Genomic DNA, 16665 nt, shown 5'->3' with positions numbered 1-16665 from the left:
ACATCATTATTACAGATTGTGATTTAACAGTTTCAGCATTTCTAAATTTAGGTTCTTTTTGTCAGTGTTCTACCCTTAAGGAAAACTGAAAAACAGCTTTTCCCAAATATTGGGATTCATAGACAGGTTTTTCAGTATCACACATCCTCAAATATAATTGTGCTTTAATGTTTTAAGGCTGGTCACCTTCTCATATTTGCTGTGTCATACTGCATTAATGTTGGCACTGGTGCATCTGAAAATGTTGGTTATAGCTTACTGAGTTATGATTAATATTGCACAAACAAGTTGCAGAATCAAAATAAACCCTTGCTAGCTCATGCAGAGAGCTTAAATACTGTGCTGGCCTGGAGATTGTGCTGTGAGAACGAACAGAGAAGCTGAAGCTGTGGATGCAAGGCATGTGTATGTCTTGCTTTTTATTACATTGAAATTTTAAGGTGAAGAGGGATGTAGAAGTGATGCATAAGACTTAAATTTGTATTTTAGATTGAAACTAGATCAATGAATATTCAGCTTTGGATGGTTTTGGTTTCATTTGGTTTCGTTTTTAGTGTTTATTTTATCTGAAACTTGGCAAACAGTTGTCAAAATCTATCTACTATAGTGGTGCAGTTCAGAATCTATCACTCACTCTTCTGGTATGTTACTTTTATTTGCTTAATGCATGGATAATACTTTTCTTTACTGCTGCTTGTTTCATACTTTCAGACACTGGTAAGAGGGGGGAAATATTTATAACAAAGGTTGTGCATGTCCATCTTGTTGAAGGCTAAAGAGAAAAGTTGTAAGGCAGTATGTGGCTGCTCGCAGATTTCTCCACATGCCAAAAGGAGCTTTCTTAAAATTCAGGTCTAATGATGAGTAATAAATCAATTGCCCAAATGGTGATAGAAACACTTTTCATTTTATTGGCGTTAGTTGCAATCTGCATATAATTAAAAATAAACATACTGACTTTTTGGTGACAGTTATTTTATGTATGTATGTATCTAGTGCTTTAATTTTTCAATCTATTCTAGCAAATTGTAATTTCCAGAGTTATTGCCAATACACTCTAGTTCTGATTGAATCTGGAGTCAGGGTAATAATGGAGTCAAAGTCAGCATATTTTTACCTACCACAATTAGTTACTGTTCATGCAGCACTTTCTGTGGATGTAAAGAACTCTTAAGTGTTTAATATTATCAAGAATTATCTTCTGTATTATTCTTATTTTAGGCATTAGTGTTAAATTTATTTTTAAAAATGCATGGATACGTTTATATTTTTGTGAATGTAAATGTGTATTTGTCATTGATAAGCATAATATTTTTTTATTTTTAGAGCTCAAAGGAAAGCACTAATGAAACAGTATTTTACATATTTTTATTTCCAGTTTTACAGAGGCTATTAAATTTTTCTGTGCTTAGCAAATTTCTGTTTTCCTCCCTCACACTCCACCATTTTAAAATAAGGATTCATCTGCATTGCAGAGTTCTCCATCTTTATTTTCTCAGAGTAGGGTTTGATGGCTGTCATTCGGCTGTATCACGAAGATGGTTTTATGTAATTATGTAGTTATTGCATATGCCTTCATAGCTACCTTTGCCTTTTCATGGAAGCTGTAGAGAGGAGCCAAGGATCTCTATCTGGCCCTTGTCCTTTTGTCGTGTTTTATTGCCCACCCCATCCTTCTCGAGCTCCCTATGCAGCCAGTGGGTCAGTTCTCCTCTTTACCTTTATTTCACTGAGCTCTACACTATGTTGGAAAACAACCATTTTATTTATTTTTTAACCAGTTTTTCCACTAAGGCTCACATTCTAGTGCATGTGCGGGGAAACAACAAAATTTTGACTTCTGTTTTGGCAAGCCTTGTGTTCCCACCATCTCCCCATAGCTCACAGGAAGGGCTGAGGTTGGCAGGCACCTCTGGTGACCATCTGCTCCAATCCCCTGCTCACAGCAGGCTCAGCTGGAGCAGCTGCTCAGGACCAGCCACATCCCACAGATTCTGGGCATCTCCAAGCACGGACATTCCACAGCCTTGCTGGGCAACCAGTTCCAGCACCTGACCACCCACACCCTCATAGTTAAAAGGTTTTTATCTCTGTGTTTACACAGATGTGTTTCAGTTTGTGCTCACTAGGTCTTGTCCTTTCCCCAGGCTCTGCCCGTTTGTTCCCTGGGTGGCAGCTGGACCAGTGCTCGTGCTGTGTGTCCCTTGGGGTGCTGGCACTGTCCACGGGGGCTGTGGGGAACAGCTGGCACTGACACCCTTGCCCAGCTGTTCCAGGGGAGATTTTCTCCAAGTGGGGAGCCCAGCTCGTAAAGGTGAAGGTGCCTGTGAGTGCCTAGGTGAGGTTTGGTTTGCCTGGGTTTACCTGGCTTTTGGAGCAATTTGAGTCTTCTAAGCCAACTTCCTAAAGCTTGATCCTTCTTTTTATCTTACAGGAGTTGGATTGGTTGCATTTTTGGGTTCTTTTCTTTTTCCCCACTAGATGTTTCCTTTATTCTTTTGAATATTTGAAGTTATATGGGTTTGCTGACTGAAAATCTAAAACATCATACTTATGTGCTACAATTATAATTTTGTTACAAGTCTCTAAATGCCTTTTTTTCCCATTTGCTTTTAGCTCTATTTGCTCTTGATTGACATTTCTGATTGAGACTTCTGTATTGAGTCCAAGATTCTGCTCTAACTGCTTAAATTAGTATTAATTTGATTTGATAAATATTTTACAAACATGGCATTCAGGGTAACTTGCTGTGGTTTATTTTGTTACAGCTTTTTTACACTATAAGTTTCTTATTGTTTGTTTTGTTTCTTGCTTTTTTCATGGACCTTCTTGCCTGTGTTCACAAAGAGCTTCTGTTTGGTTTCCCACTGCTGATAATTAAATAGCTTTTAATGAGGAAGGCTGGAGGAACAGGAGTTAAAAGAGCTGACTTGTGCTGCCATTGCCTTCTCCAAAGCAGGCTAGTGGCATTGTGCAAAAACCCAGGCTTTTCTCACTTTGTCGCTTTCTCCTTTATTAAGCATAAGGGATGTCAACTCTGTAAAAATATAGGTATATAGATTAAAAATCTTGTAGAACAGCTAGAATAGTAACATTAGATTAGCACATTTTGCCACTGCACTCTCTCCTAAATTTGCTGTGAACAAAACCTTGATAAATTTGTGTCAGATATCAGAGAGGTGATGTTGCAAACATTCCCAGTGTGAGGGCTTGCAATGTTTGTCCCTCCTTTTATGCTTAGATGTCTCTTTAAGAGGGCATTTTATATTAATTTTCTTTTTGTGTGAATACTGTGGCATGTCTCTGTCATGAGTCTTAAGTTCTTTCTCTTATCCATCTTAGATATAATGAGAGTGCTGTGTCTTTTCTTTATTAAAATACTTATTTCTCTTAAGTTTTTAGGAGGAACTAATTAGCATTTGTCAAAAAGTGACTTGTAAATCTGAACTTCCCATCATCAGTTTGTGTGTAACTTAGTAAATTCTTTAATTACATCTGAAGAGGTGGGGAAGGCATAAGTCTGCAACTCGCTCTGAAATTTTATATAAAATACTTAAGTTGTGGTGGGTTTGAGTTCTTTTTTGCCTTTCTCTTTCTTCAGCACTGTTTTAAAGAGCTACTTTGTGCTTTTAGCAATGTCTTGGCAGTCAAACTTCTCACCCTCTAGGTGGATTTGAAAGGACTGAATAGTAAAATTCAAGCACAAGTTGACTCGATTTTAACTTTCATTTTCATGTTTTTAACACTTAGAAGTGAAGAGGACTACCATTTGTATCACAGTCTCGGCTTTGTGCTTTTGAGGAAGAAGAATTTTCTTTCTAAACTATGAATTACGAAGGTATTTGTTAAGCATAGCTGCTTGGTTGAGGAAAGGTTGTGGTAGTTTTAATTTTTATTTAAAGTAAATCTTTAAACTTAATGGGCTTGATGTAAGCTAAGGTCATGGAGCATCTCAGATGTCATTTTGCAAGTAGCCCATAGGAGGATACTTGCTGTTTTTCAGCCTCTTGATATTATGTCACTTAAGGCAAATAGAATTTCTCTTGCAATTGCAAAATACATGTCTACAACACTGAAAATTAATGTTAGAAGAAGTACTAAGAGGCTGGAAACACTCTTCTTGATTAAAAAAAAATTGTTGCATGTAGTATGAAAGGCCTTTATGATGGCATTCACTGTGTGGTGTCAAGGTTTTATCCATTCATATTTGTGCATGTACTGGGCTTATTTGTCAGCTAGGAAGAATCTAATTGAAGGATGGATTTGAAACAAATTATGTTGAAGTAACTGAGATTTTGGAAAGTTTGGATGTGGATCTTAATTTTGCAGTTTGAATATGTGAATTTGTGAAGTCACCTGGTGTCACCGCAAGGACCTTCAGTGCCAGCCAGGAGCCTGGGTCAGATCCCAAGCATGATTCCCTGAGGTATCCAGTCCACTATTCCTACTCCAAGAATATTCGTTCAAGTTATTTAAATATAGGAATTATTTTGATATATAGTTATCAGCAGAGGAAAAGCTTTACAACTATAGCTCACAGTAATTTCACCGTGAGTCTACCTGCCTAGCCCAAGAAGCTGTGTTAGTTTCTTACCTGCTGCTTCCAATTAAGGATCTATTTAGCTTGCCTTCCTTCAGTGGCTTACATGTTGGATGGTGTAGAATCAAAGACCATTTCCTATCTCTCTGCCTCCAGCCAAAATACTGCTTCTTCCTGTGTTCTCAACTGGTGCTTTGATAGTATGTATCGCAACACAGGGGACTGCACAGCCGGGCTGCCAGCCCATGTTCTCCTCCCAGCTGTGCAGCTGCTCCAGGCAAGCTAACTATAGCTTAGTTTTTGTGAGTGGCATGTCAAAGCCATCTATTTATAAACCAAATTAGAAAATGCCTTGGAACTGTAATTTTTCTTTCAGGTTTCACTTCCAGCTATCCAGAAGCTAAATATTCCATATACATAGATTTGGCTATAAAATTTGAACTTGTCTGAAAAATAAAAAATAATATATTGGAAAAGCCAAAACAAAAAACCCTGTTAAATTATTAAATTTTGGAATATAGATGTCAGTCAAAAATAATTTAAAATATTTTTATACTTTACCTGTAAGTTGAATCAGGAAGAATGTGCAGAGGCCCTAATAAAATTATTCATATTTATTTTTTCCATTATCCATAATTTCCTATTAGTTGTTTATTTTGAAAGTATTTCTTATTAAGAAACTGGTATTACGCATGTTTTATGTAAGGTAAAATGCTTGAGGGAAACATTTAAAATGTGCTCACTAGTTTTGACCTCCTTCAGTTTCAAATCAAAATGCATGCTGACTAATGCTAGAAGTTTGTAATGGTCTGGATGCTGGTCCAAGTATTTACTTGATTTTTATGAGGATCAGGCCCTAGAGAACCTGAAATGAATATCAATAAAAATGGCGTTCAACATAAATTGAGATACTTCATTGTGTGGGGTTAAGCAACCTTCTCAAATCCACAAAAGTAACGCAAACCCTCCAATTATTTCTGATCTATAGATCAGTATATCAGTATATCAGTATTGGAAGGACTCAACTTTTCTTACTACTTTGTAGGGGCCTGGTAAAGTTGTGGAATTGAGATCTGTATAACATAGGCTGAACTACACTAAGGCCTGTGGATAATATTTCAGTCTGTAAGCAGCCAGCTTTTTTCTCTGCAGAGCCATTCTCTGAATGTGAGGGTAGGACAGCATGAGGAGCCAGTAGACTGTACTTACCCATATGGGTAGGTGATGTTAGGAGTCTATGCAAATGGTCTGGGAGGGTTTTCTGCATTAAATAATAGACTTCTCCCACAGATTAATCTCCTATAACTAAGTATTTTCTTTTAAATATAAACAGCTCTGTGCCACTTTTAGAACACTTGGATTACTTTGTTAAATTATTAACCAGTTTTTATCATTGGTAGGGGAGTTTTTATAGAAATGAGAGCAGGATCTTACTCACTAGTTATTTTTAAAATGTGCCAGTGTGAACGCTTGTACTTGTGACAAGGCTCATGAAGCCTAACAGAGCTGTTGTACTGATTTTAAAGGAATCACAAAAATTAGAGATAGAAAACATTCCTTTTAGGCATAAAACTCCATCCAGGTTTGGTGCTTGCAGTGTATTTGATATTCTGCTTCTAAAACCAATGGATGTTGAGGCTGTTTAGCAGCTCTTGGTAAGTTTTTATTATATTTCAGGATACGGCTGTGAATATTGAAGCAAGGGGGAAACTGGTATTTAAATCTTAATTTACTGATGAGTATTTTCTGCCCTGATACAAGACATGGGTTGACAGTAGGCTGTGTGTAATCTTCGTTCTCTTCTGCTTTTTCTGTCCCTTGAAATAGAGGCTGCAGGTAGAGAAGCACTGAGATCCTGTTTTGCTTGAAGGCCTGGCAGGAGAAAAGTCCAGCTGTAGGGGAATAGCTCATTGATTACTGTCAGCTTAATATTTGGTAGTCCCTACTCCCAAGTTCTCCATTATTTACCTGGAGGAAACCAATGTACCTGTTATCCATAAATTCCAAATCCCGGGCTAGTGGAGTGTGGTCAGGCACGAAGAAATCTCTGTAATGATGTCTGCCAGATCCTGACAGCTCAGCTTCTGGACAGGAAAGATATAGGCTCTTCCAGAGATGTAGCTCCATCCTCTTTGGTAGGCAACTGAAAACAAAACAGGTCTGTTTTGCTCCAAACTGTAATGAAACATAATGCAAGAATATATCAAAATCCACCAGAAAATGGAATTGCCTTTCTGCAGAGTGCAACTTGTCTGTTGTAACTGAAAACATTTTGGTGAAGGATGGTCTAACAATTTAGAGTGGAGAGAACATGGGTGTCTCTTCCTCCAAGGCCCTACCTACCACATTACTTTTTCCAAATAAATTTAGAAGTCCCTGCTTTACATTTCACATGCCTGTTCCAGTTTTCCTTTTCAAAAGGTTAATAATGAAAGTATGCTGAACAAGTATGGATGTCATGAAGGTGGCTTGTGAAATCTCTGAGAACTTGCATTACATGGCCATTTTTAACTAGTGTCAGTGTGCCCAAAATTAAAATTTAAGACTCAGTAACATCACTTTCAGTGTCTCATTATGCTGTCCTGTATTTCCACTTTTCCTCTTTGCACTGTTCAAAAACAGATTTTATTTTCCATGGAAAATTACTAAATTCCAAAATTGTGTATGGATATATGCTTTGTGCTGTTTATATAGCAAAATGCTCTTCTGACATTGGCAAGGCATATTCAGCAGATGGCTGGAGAGAGTCTAATCCTCTCCCTCTTGGCACAAGGAATGCTAATTACTATGTGCCTTGAGCAAAGAGCCTTCTAGATAGTCAGCCACCTTTCCTATTGGGGTAGGAATGTCTGCTGGAGAACCTAATGGAAAGATCTCCATGTAAATTCCTTGAGGACATCTTTACTGTGAAAATTAAAAAAAAATTAATTAAGAAATCTCTACTATCTCCAAATGTCAATTGGAAAAGAAATGGGCCCTGCTGGCATCCTAATGCAGATATACCAAGGATTCATGCTGGGTGGAGCTTGGGCTTGGCAGGATAAGTGGGAAGAGATTACAACTGCTTTCATCAAAACAGAATCAGTTTTCAGGAGAGGCAGCAAAGGATATCTCTGTCTCCTCCTGACACAGCCATCTGAGACCTGTGAAAGATGTGGTAGGAGGGTTACCAGATGAGCATTTGGCACTTCTTGTCTCATTATTTGCAGTTTCTTTGAATTGACAGTGAAGCATTGCAGCAAAGGAGCCAGAAAGAGGTCAGAAAAAACTGCTTGCCTGATATGGGAAAATCACTCAATGAAACCTGAGACATTCCACCATGAAAGTAAGCAAGAGAGCTCAGGTCCTTCCAGAGCTGTACAAATAGGGAAGGCCCCCCTAGTGCTGATCCAAGGTCCTTGTTCGCGGCTGCCTCATTTCCAGCAGCGACAGGACAGGAAGCCAAGGGATGAGAGAGACAAAAGGAGACAGCCTTGCCCTGGCACCTGCTGAGAGCTGGCTGTCCTTGCCCAACTCCTGCTTTTACTGAGCCTTTATCTGCTCCTGCCCCAGCACTCAGCATGGCAGTGAGTGTGAAAGGTGACCTGGCTGCAACAGCCATTCTGCTGTGGGGCTGCTCCTGCCTGAGCTGGCCAGGAGCAGGGAAATTCACAGAGGTGCTGACTGACATCTTCACTGGTGGTGAGATTTCCTCCAAAGAAGAGTCTGAAGATGGCCATGGGCCATAGAAGGAGCTCAGTGCCTGACCCATGTATCCACCTGTGAGTGTGTGGTGGGGAGCCCTCAGGGCTGGTGGGAGGGAGCCAATCACCCCAGGGCCTCCTTTGTCTTTTTGTATTTCCAGCAAGGGCCTTTGGACTGAAACCGTGTAGGTCTTGGGTGTGGTGTTTAGCACTTTTCCCTGTGCATCCTCAGAGTCTTTTACCCAGGAGCTTACTCTGCCAAACTGATTCTCACCAGAAAAGCCCCCCTGCCCAAGCCTGTCCCCAGCAGGTTGATGGCACTTGTCAGCCCAGCATCTGGAGCTCCTCTGTGGCAACAGGCAGCTGGGAGAATCACCCTGCTCTCAGCTTTACCTGGGCAATACTGACACGGTCTGGCTGGTCTGGTGGCATCAGCCAAAAGAAACCCCAAAGGAAGATGATTATTTATCCAATATCTGTGCTTTTTAAGAAGTTAAAGTTGTTACCACCTGCTATTTACCATCTTAATACTCTAACATACAGAAGCTGCTAAAGCTTCTGTGCTGACTCTTTTCACTTGCCCCTCGAGACCTCATTTCTGCTCTCAGCAATGCCTGGGTTAGCTCTTGGGCTCAGGGTCATTGCTCCTGGCCTGTGTCGCTGCTGCTGGGAGCCTGGCAAGGCCCAGTGCCAGAACTGCACTGGGAGCAGCTGAGAGGCAAATGGGGCAGTCCAAGCTGTGGCAACAAGCTGGCAAATATGCTATCTGCACACCCCTGCTATGTGAGCACATTATTTCCTCAGTGACCTAGTTTTATGAATAAAAAAGTCTTCCCTCTTCATAACCACAGTAACAGAGAGTTTTATTAATGTTTGCCACTATAAAGAAAAGGTTACTGTGTCTTAATTTTACTAGGTTGCTTTAAAACCGATAAGATTTTATGGAGGCTGGGAGATGGCTTGTGATCAGCTGTCAGTTCTATGTGCACGCTTCTTCAAGAAATGAGTCTGTAGGGATGACTCAGGCTTGGCAACAAAAGATGTTCCCTCTGTTAAACAGTTACCTCTGGAAATGTAAGGCTGTTTCTTCATTGCTCTCTTGGAGAAGGGAGGGGATGATAAGATTGCTAGGATTATGATTATGAATATTTTAAATTTGAGCTCTCAGTTCAGCTGCATGACAGCTCATATCAACCAAATAACATTTTCTACCCTGACTGGATAAGCACATCAATGCTTCCAGAACAGATTCTAGTTTTTGGCTCTACAACTGGCTGCCTTAATATATTTGTCTGTGACCAAAAAGGGTTCCAGAAACCTGCATTTAAATGTTACTGGAAGACTATTTGTGTCTTATCTAAGCCCAGACTGAGGGCTGTTACCATATGCCCATGTCTGTAAGGGCTGTTCTCAAAATAGAAATAACTAAATTCACTTCAAAACCAGAGAAAGGCAGGTTTCAGGCGTGGTACCTCCTAGCAGGTAACTTGTGGTCTTTTACAGTGGTCTGGGCGCTGGGCTGCAGCATCCAGGTAAAGTCAGGTTTAAAACAATTAGGCTGAAGAAAATAAGGTCATTCTTTAGCTGACATTTTGAATGGAACTATTGAGAGAGGAACTATTGAGAGGCCAGACTGCTGAAGCAGAAATAGAATTGCAGGGGTTTCTTGTGATTTTTACTTAGCAAAATAATGCAAAAGAAATACCATAATTCTGATCACATTGTTTTTGATCTAGGAATTGTTTTATTATTTTATTACGCTGATGCTCCTTGTCTGCATCCATTCATCTACTGTTATTTCCCTCTTAGAGTTTGTAGGTGGTGTAATGTTGTGGTATACTGTTGTATTGCCTAAACAGAGCCTGAATCAATGGATGGTAAAGTCTGTTTAAAAGCAGTTTTCTCTTCTACAAGAAAAGTCAATTGATCCATAAGCAGAATGAGCAAAAGAGATATTTTGTGCTCAGCAGGATCTCTTTGGTAAATGGAGGTTTCATGGATTATGCAATTATATTGGAGAGCACCATAAATTTTGAGATGGGGCTGAAATAATGTTTTTAAAAAACCCAAAAACGTGCAGGAAAACACTGTCTAGTGAGAAGGGCTTTGAAATGCCTTTGGCCAGCAGAGGTCAGATTGTCCTTTAGACTGTGTAGTTAATCTGCTTTGTACCTTTGGGCATGTTCCCCTGCTGTTTAATGCTCCAATCCACCTCTGCCAGCTGAAGCATATTAGTTTATTTATTTAAGAAATTCTTTTGCATTCCAAGCTCCACATGCAGTATCAGCACATGTAATAAAAATTAAGGAAAACTCAAGTTTCTCTGAGTAAATACTTTATTTTGCAGCCCTATGATCCAAGTTTTGTGTATGCATTTGATATGGGAATACAATTTGGTCTGAAATCCAATTTCATCAGCAGTGAGATTTTTTTTAAATTTCGTTCTGTTTTTGTTTAGGTACTTGATGCTTGCAATGTTTTGATTATCAGCAAACTGGTCCTTTTCAGCTACAAGTAGGAACATCTAATTTTCTGGATTTGCTTGCAGTAAGCAAACATTTCCTGCTGCAAGTTAATGCATTCCTATGGTTTTCTTAGTATTTATGTGAAATTCTTTAGCTGTGATACTGTGGATGGTGCAACTAAAGCTGAATTATGGGTATGGACTGCTTTTGGTGATGCCTGTCTCCGAGCAGTGTGCACCTGTGTGCACAGACAGCTGTGCCATGTCCCCTGTGCTCATCTGCACCAACAAATTGTTCTGGCATCATTGTACATTGAAACCTTTGGTTTCTCAAGGCAACAACCTTGAGAAAAGAAGCAACCCTCTTCTTTATTTATGGGGCTTCTGGTGTCCACATGTAAAAAATGGGATGAAGACATGAGAAATTGAAAGGTAGTTAATGTTGGAGCATTTCTTAGTCATAAGATATGGGTGGAATTTAAGAGAGAAAATTAATTAATTCCTCATAAGAACCAGTTTTATAAGTAATAATAGAAAAAGTTGGTTTTGAGCTATAAGCTTTGAATAATAAACCTGTTCTTGATAGTGGGGGGTATAGGAAAAGTATCACTTTTTCAATCATGTATGCTACAAAGATACTCCCTGCAGGATAAAATAGTGCTGCTTTAATTTCCAAGGATGTCTTAAAAAACATGCTACATTTCCATAGTAACAACAAATAATAATGTGTGTTTAAACTTGTGGTTAACTAGTGGGATAAGCAATTCCAGAAAACCATGGGGAACATATGCTTATAGAGAAATAATAAGATCTTTGAAGGGTGACTAAGTATGAGTTCATGTGGGTGAAAGGAAAAATGAAAGCAGCGGGGTAAAGGACATAATTTCACATCCCCCAGGTGTGGGTTCTTGACATGACAATCCACATGGGAGGGCTGTGTGTGGCTCCTGTGGGTGTGAAAGAGGACTACCCTCTTTCATGGTTGTGAGGACTTCAGTTTTTTTGTGCTCTAAAGATTTGTGGCTGAGATTTTTGTCCAGAAAATTAACATGAAGCCTGAGGGTTTCATATTCTATTTGGGAAAGACTTTTTGGATCTTATTTGCATTTGTACCACGATGACAAAGCAGAAGCAGTAAGCCCCTGAATTATCTGCTGCATTATGGCACCAGCAGCTCGAGTCTGGTAAAGCAGTAAAATATTGTTGGGTCATGATCCTTTCTGTGCTTTGAGAGATTGAAAATTTACTCAAGCTTCCTTAGGAAGCAGGAAATTAATAGCAGAAATTATGCAAAACATTCACTGGGATCTGTGCGTAATTTCGATGCAATGTTACAAAACAACTACGTTGATGGTCTCTTTGAGAAATGGGTCATGAGAATGACCAAATCTCTGACTAACCTGTAAGATTTGGGAATCCATAGGTCCAGAATGGCTGGCAGGGAGAAGCTGAAAGAGGACTTTATTTGGTTGTATATAAAACTTATAAGGAAATTAGTTTAGAACATCTTTGGTGTGGAGATCATAACACACCAATCTGTGATCCATGTTCAATATTGCAAGTTATTTTTGTGATTAAAAAAATATTTTAGTGATATGTGTTGGGGACACCCTAAGGCTTTAGCATGACAATTTGATAATACTTTGCACTGATTTTTCTTAAAAATTCAGACCATCTCTCTAGAGAAATGATGGTTAAATGTTTTAGGCTTTTTAGGGGAATCAGTGTCAAAGCCTAGATACAGCATCAAATAGGAATCTTTTAGGGTAGCGTGTTTCATGTCTGATTCATCCCTATGCCTAATTAGGGAAAGAGCAGGGAAGCTGGTCCAAATTTGTCTATGAAGAAAAGTCAGGATGCCTAATTGGATATAACAGTTTCTGGGGTTTTTTCCGCCTGTTTCATAGAGCTGCATTTTTTGGAAACACCAGGATTTTCCTCATGTGATGAACATTGCCACTTCTCAGCATTTTTACCTACCTTTTACAGCACAGTATGACAGCAGTGATGACAGCAGCAGCAGCAGCACAGGTGTCTCTCTTGAATGCAAGACTGTGTACCTGAGCAGCACCTTGGCACCTGCCAATTACTGAAGGAAGAATATTTCTATTTTGGGGTGAACATCAGAAAAGCAACTGTAACACCTTTAATTGCTGTGTGTCCACACCCAGTGAACCATCTTCCAAGCAGCAGCAGCTATAGATAGCGAGTTCCTTTTCCCAGTGAGGTTTAGTAACTCAAGCATGTGTTGTACTGGCATGGCCATATTCCTTCTGCTTCTTAGGCTAATGCAGCCTTTACTCTTTGGGGCCTCTCTCTGCTAAGAGGCATTTTCAACTTCAATCTCATGAAATTTTCACCTACCACTTGGGCTTACATGCTGTAAGCACTGAGAGCCTGGTCCTTTCTACCAGTAGAGGGAATGAGCTATTAGTGCTCGTGTTGCCTCAGGAACAAAAGGGGGGCACAAGGAAAAATGGGTTTCTGTTGGGCATGAGTGAATTTAGTCTGGGAAGGAAGAGGATTTGCTTAGTGATTCTAACCATGAGCTTCTGAAACAGCCTTCCAGTGGTAGTAGAAGGACAAACTCCCCAGTTACTCTTGAGGGCAATGTATGGAAGGAACTGTGCAGTGGAATAGCCGGGGGCTGGACTTGATGGTTCCAGAAATCCCTTGTAGTTCCCTTCTCCCCTGCACAAGTGTGTCAGGGAATGAGTGATGACATCACCCCTCCCCTAACCAAAGCTGCACTGGAATAGCTGCAATCTAGCTTTTTTAGAACCTACCACTTGGAAATGTTTGATCAGCTGTGGCAAGTGCTGGGGATATAGACTCCGTGTATTTTTTTTTTAAGGATATATAAATCAAAGTACATATCTAAGTAAGATTTCCCCTGCCATCCCATTACTTTCCTGACACTATTTTTACATTTTACCTCACAAGAGTGAAACAAGCTAGCAAGAAGCAGGATGCTGTCACAGCCAGAGTTAGAAGTGCTTGCTTATTAGAAGAGCAGCTTTTTTTTCCCCTGCTGGTGGCATATGTTTTACTTGCTAAGTATATCTGTACCAGAACACTTGACAAATCTCATTGACCAATATGTTTCTGCTGCTGCTCTCTCTCTCATTAATAATTTGGACAATATGGTGATTAATTGGGGTTTTTAGTATGAGAATATTTCCATTGATGGCATAAACTCTCACTGCAGTGTCTTGTGTACAATTTCTTACATGCAGTTGCTTAAATGCTGCTGAGGAATCCTACTAAACAGCTTGTAAAATCCTTTGGTTATGAAGGCTTAGTTAATTATACAGGAGGACACAGAAAATTAATTCTGAAATTAGTCTAGCACATTTATTCAAAATAATTTTTCCTGCATCCAGAATTAAACTATTTATTTCAAATTTCACCTGAATGAAATTTGAACTGCAATTAAAAAACCCTCTGACCCATTTGCTATTAGCAGCACAGCTGTGTTCCCTTTCCTTCCCTGCTGAACACTGGTAAGATATATTCTTTTATCATTTTACTTTCTTCACTTGACCTTAACATTAATATTTCATAGTGTTAAGGGGAGAGGGCCGGCAAGTATGTCCTAATTACTGTGTGTATTCTACTGTGGAGTGCTGGAACATACAGTACTCACAAAAGAGTTCATTTTTGCAGTACCACTGGTGAGTGGAGCTTTTAATGAAGATGTGCACATAGATCTCAGTAAATGAGTGACAGTTCTGAGGGAAAAGTGACATTTTTTTACTGTATTTTATTCTATAGTATTACTGTGTTTAAAATAGTTTTGTGCCGAATATTGTACATAGTTCCACTACTGTACATAGATGGGAAAACTGTGTTTAGGGCTCTGTTGAACCAGGAAGTAGCAGGAGAAAGCTCTTCCTCTAAAGTGTATGAGGTTGAAACAAAGATGGAAAAGTGAAGGGTAATGGAAACCATTTTCTGTTAGATCTACAGTTTGGAAAGTCATGTCTGCTTCTGAACAACAGAGTCAGTGCTGTTTCCTGAATCTGTCTTATGTGTTTCTCACATTACTGTATCACTTAATGCTTCCCTGCCCCCTTGGTTACTTAAAAAGTATTTAAAGAGGCTAATATGTGTTTCTCACATTACTGTATCACTTAATGCTTCCCTGCCCCCTCAGTTACTTAAAAGTATTTAAAGAGGCTACAATAAACAGAATTAATGAAAAGTATTGATTTTTCTGACTAAATGCTGTGTTGCTGCTGCATTGTTAGGTGGTGGGACATGTAGCAAGAGATGGTAATATAATTACAAAAAATTCTATCAGCAATATCCTCTTTCATTCTGCTTACTGAGGAGCTCTTTAAGAATAGCTGAATGTGGAGAATTGGTGAGTATTCAAATATGAATGATTAAAACCAGTTATGCTAATGCAATGCATTGTTCATTGCAATTACCAGGTTTCTTCTCAGTATAAATTATCCATACTTACACTGCATATGATACAAAGTAAGGGAATATGGGTGGCACGAAGTTTCAGTACAGCTTTGTCTTCTCTGGTAACCCTGTTGAGAAATAGAGAATGGCTACCACCCTCTTTTGCGCGCAGATTACAGGTTGTGTGCATTACTTGTGCCAGCTAATGAGGTTCTATTGTTCAAAGTCCCCCGTGTAATTACCACTTTTTAGACTTGCAGCATGCTTGGTGCCCCTCCTAGAGCTGTTAGGTTTCTTCTGTTATTTACAGCATTGGCTGGGCTATTTGCTATTGCAAATAAAAAGGAAATTTCGTTTTACAGGGGTCTGTCATTTTGTCCTGTGTGCACAGCACAGAGCACAGCAGGACCCTAGCTGAGCCTGCTAGTGTGGCAGTAATGTGAGTAAATCAGAATCAGGCCTGACTGCTGCCCTTCTCTGGGAGCAGAGTTCAGCAATAGCTGCTTCTGCCGTGCTGTTTGTGCTGCCTGCACTCCATGGCATGTATACCTTCCATTGGCCAGGGTCAGTCTGGAACTGCCCAGCTGCAATCATCTGTTATTGTCAAAGTGACAGACTGTCCTAGTGCTTTACTCCTCTCAAATGATCATCACTGTTGTAAAGTTGATTTGTTCTTATGGCATCCTTGAAAAGACTTTTTGATAAATCAGTCACCCATGTTTTCATCTCCTGAATTTCCTATTCCATCTGCAACAGAAATATTCCTCTTCCTATTAAAATGAAAACCAGTTTTTATCTGTAGGGAATATCCAGGAATATCCCACTTGCTGATTTGTTACAGGACTTGTTACATGGATTCTCGAAATAAATATTAGATAGGAAACTACTGTTGAAATCTAGAAATATTTTTTTTTCCATAGGAAGGTACTGTCTTATTGTGTTCACTCAGGAAGATCAATATTATTTATGCTTTCTTAGGAAAAAGTTCTTTAAACCCATTTTTTATATGAAGATTTTCCCAGGACAAGTGGTATGGAGGCTTTTTTCAGGTGACATCAGAAAAGGCATTTGATTGTGTTGGAAGTTTGTTATCTTTATGGCTCGGTTAACAGAGTCGGGACCAACATCTTCCACCTGAGTATCAATATGAACAGCCAGGATTATAATCAGCAGTTTTGCATCTGAAGCCTTTTTTATTTGAATTGTGACACTACTAAATTTCATCCTGTGTGCTTACTGCCCCCATCCTGAAAAAGGAGGAGGGATTGGAATGTCTGGGCAATCATCTGAAATTATGTAAAGTCTGTTTAACACCTGATGGAAAGTATGTGTGTACCTTGCATGGCACACATTTGCTCCCCAGCCAGTCTTGAAGCTCCAGCTGGCAGCTGTTTCCCGTGTGCTTCTGACTTAGATGTTTCCATTTCCTTCACTGGATACAGATGCTACAATAATCCATGCTTCTGGTGTTTTGTTTTCAGACATCTGCAGTGCAATATATCTGGGATTATTTCGTAGTGTCTTTCAAAGTTGAAGGCAAGTTTAAAAAAAACCCAAACAAACAA

Source organism: Passer montanus, unplaced genomic scaffold (assembly GCF_014805655.1).
Source record: "Passer montanus isolate IOZ18808 unplaced genomic scaffold, ASM1480565v1 scaffold1, whole genome shotgun sequence".
Classification (NCBI taxonomy): Eukaryota; Metazoa; Chordata; class Aves; order Passeriformes; family Passeridae; genus Passer; species Passer montanus.
Note: the sequence above shows the minus strand (reverse complement) of the source record.